Raw genomic sequence first — 3744 nt, 5'->3', positions numbered from 1 at the left:
GATGTATCCTTGCCACTGCCACCAGCATTCAGATGGCCAGCTGGCGCGCCAGAGACACATTCAGTTCTAGGGCGCTTAGAAGGAGAGGGTCTCACCGCAGGTTCAGAAGCATCAGCCATAACAGAAGAAAGGTTGCGTGAAGGATCACCAGAAACAACACTTTCAAGTTCATAGAAGAAGTCATAGAAATGGCGTCCAAGACAACCCTCAGCAACCGGTGGGAGTTTCATCAAATCTCTACAACCCAGCAAGACCCTTACAGAATCAGGGCGATTCAGAGTGGAATAATCAATTTCCAGAGGAACACCAACCAAAGAAGCAGCATAAGCAACATTCTTCTCACATCTTTTATTAGGAGGAATATTGGCAACTTTAACCCACCCAGTGTGAAGTTCAGCCTTAGCCCCTAATGCAGCAGTCCATTGAGATAGACGCAAGGTAGCCTTGCAACCCCTCATATGAAAGAATTCATGATAGCAAGCTTTCTCCACCTCACGCGCAGAAAGAAAACACATCACAAACTGTTTCGGACCAACAGATTTAGCTGTGCATCGCCACCCCGAAGCAAAGAAATCATTAAACTCATTTTCAATATCTTTTTGCTGTTGCTACCCCCTCCACAACTGAAATAACAACACTGCCCGAGCGATCTTTCAACTGTTTAGCCGAGCTAAAATCATGCATATAGTAAAACCCTTGCCCAGGAGACTGAAAGGGGCACATCGGAGCCATAAATTCCCAAGGAAGAAAAACTTGACGAATAGAAGCCAGATGACCAGATCTACCACATCGCTCACACAACGCCTGAACACATCGAACAACAAGATGACCAGAACCACGACAAATAGAGCAAAGATCGGTATTACCGGATCCTTGACGAGTATCATCCTGGCGCCCAGGGACCCGATTCGGAGCAGGATCTCCCTCCTGAGCCGCAACCAGCCAACGATCTGCCTGACGACCTCCGCCCTGTCCTTGGGCGGCAGCCTCCCATCGCTGGTCAGCCCCCCCCCCTCGTGGCGGAGGAATCTTGACCTTGCTCCGGCGAGTCACGCTGCCAGACGTTAGGGGGGGCGCGCCCGCGGTTGAAACGGCCCGCACCGAAACCCTCACGACGATTTCCTCGATTGAACCGCGGCGCCCGATCCCCCATCGCAACAGGTGTAGGGGATGCAGCAACCTGAGCGAAGGACCGCGGATCGCCGGCGACTTTCCCCGCCCACCAACCAAAGGACTCACGCCTAGGCGGAGTCAAAACCCTAGATCGAGACCAAACATGACCGAACAGTGAATCTAGATCAGACTCACCGGGGGGATGGGTAGATGTGGATGTAGAGGTGTGCACCACCGGTCGGTCTCGCGCACCACCAAGACTCGGTTCACCAGGTGGCACACCGGACTCGCTGTCCCGGTCCCCCTGGTTCCCACGGGGCTGCTGTGGTTACCCGACGGAGAAACCCCCAGGATACCAGGCAGAGAAGTGCGACAAGGAACTGCACCGATGATCACCACCTCCGGCGCTGCTGTCGCCGGCGATATCTCTGCCATCCCAGTACCACGCAATCCGTGCACTGAATGACAGGGAAACCGCACCGAACCACCATCGTATCCCGCATCCCCAGCCCGATGGGTACAAGCGTCAATTGCGAATCCCCTATCGCCGATGAGAACGAAGCGCCAAGGATCAGGGAGCAGAAGAAACTCGCCATCGCGGCGGATGTTAGGTCAGAGTACGGAAGCGTAGGAAACACGCCAACTCTCAGGAGACATCCTTTGCCCACTGAATACCGGACCAACAGGTCGGTATACTACTTGCGTTGCGTCTGAATCGTACCACTCTGACGGATGCCCCCAACGGCGTTTGGACCCCGGTTCTATTTTAAACGATTCAGTTCCGTTTAGTTCTTTATTTTCCGCGAGAGCACAAACAGAAGTTAAGCGTTACAATCGCGTCTCCACACACTGCTGCAAACTGCAGAAATGCGATGCGATATTTTTTCCCCAAAAAAAACGACGGCCGGCTGCTCTTCACGGCTCCATCTGCCCATGCCTCACCCATTAAAAAATGGAACGGAATCCACGCGATGCAGTACAGAGGACCGCCGCGACGAAGGAGACAAAGCAGGGCGGTACCACGGCAAACCACACTACGCCGTTCCGTTCTCACGCTCGGTGCGATGCGTGCGGCCGCTCGGGCACGTTACCGCTGTCCAAAAATATGCTTTTTGGTTCCGGCGGTGCGGTGTGGCCGGGCGGCTACCAGTGCTCCTTCTAGAAACCTCCTCTTTTTCTTTCTGCTGGCGTACGAGAAAAGGGCAGGCATACTAGACCGGGCTCTGGTTTTCCGTGTCTAGTCTTTCGAGAGAGAGCGAGAGGGATGCAAAGCAGACTTGCCTTTGCGTCCGCGCCGTGGTAATGTGAGTGTGGTAGTAGTAGCCAGTGTGGGCAGTGGCGCACGCACTAGCGAGTACCGAGCAGCAGGCGCGGCAAACGGCACCACCCAACCAAACCGCGCTTTACCGGTTTCAGGTAATCCACAGTAGAATCAGGGTCACTCTTCACGTCAAGTAGATTAAAATCCCTATTCCAATCCCTATATTTCATTCTTCTATATTCTATTCAACCATTTTTTCTAAACTTTTGTATTTCACATGACTTATTCATATTAATCATTTTATTTTATTGTATGTAAATAAATACCATAATTTAATTAGTAACACAATTTTTTTTCACTTTCCCTTTCTCTCTCACCTTTTTCCTTCTCTCTCTATGCTTTTCTTCTTCTTTCTCGGTTTATGTTGTGCGGGCTCACCGATGCCCAAAATTGACCGTCGATGGCCACCTCTGCCCATTCCAACACCGCCGCCGCATGCTACCTCAACCTTCGCTGCGATGCCAGCCTCGACCGCCGTCGCCTTCCCCATCTTCATTAGTGCCGCCTCCGCAGACTGCCTCAACCGCGGCCGAGCGTCGGCCTCAACCGCCGTCGTCACGGTCTTCCCTATCTCGATCAGCCGCCGCCGCCTCTCTCCCAATCCCCAACACCGCCCCCACATGATCAAGCGTCGCCCCCACGTGCCTCGACGCCACGGTCCCCGTCTCCGTCAGCCGCCGCCACAGCTCGGTGCCGAGTGCCGGCTAGATCCAACAGCAATGAAGAGGAAGGGGAGCGAAGGGAAGGTATCTTGATGGGAGGGAGGCCGATTCTCTTGGGACTCTCTATGGCGATTTGGGGAGCAGCTCGTTTGGGGGCTTGGATGGGGAGACCGCTGGATCTGTTGTTTGTGCCAAAATTCTCAAATATGACTACAAGGGGTCAGATGGGGGGGTTCTTGAGTTGCTCTTACCGCAAGCTTGGTGTGTGTGTTGTCTGTGCTTATAACTTCTGGTTGTTTGGTTTTTTTGCTCATACGATTGCCCACCTAATTGCATATCTAGGTAACTTTGTAATCCTAAGCTACCTTTAAGAAAGGTTTAATTTGGTTAAAGCTTATCGACAACTTAATTCATCCACGCTGTCCTAGGGTGGGCCTCTAGGCGAGGTGTCCCACGCTGGGTGGCCAGCAGCTCTCAAGGAAATTATAACCTCCAGCTATCAAGGAACTTGGAACCTCGCGTGAACGACTTTCACAAAATCAGTTCATATGAATAACTTGACGCCCCTCTAGTGATATTAGAACTAAGAGTGCATTTTAGTCACAAAAATTCCATATTGAAATTGCAACCATTCGAGAGTCCGTCCAC

This window comes from Brachypodium distachyon, chromosome 2 (genome assembly GCF_000005505.3).
Source record: "Brachypodium distachyon strain Bd21 chromosome 2, Brachypodium_distachyon_v3.0, whole genome shotgun sequence".
Classification (NCBI taxonomy): Eukaryota; Viridiplantae; Streptophyta; class Magnoliopsida; order Poales; family Poaceae; genus Brachypodium; species Brachypodium distachyon.
Note: the sequence above shows the minus strand (reverse complement) of the source record.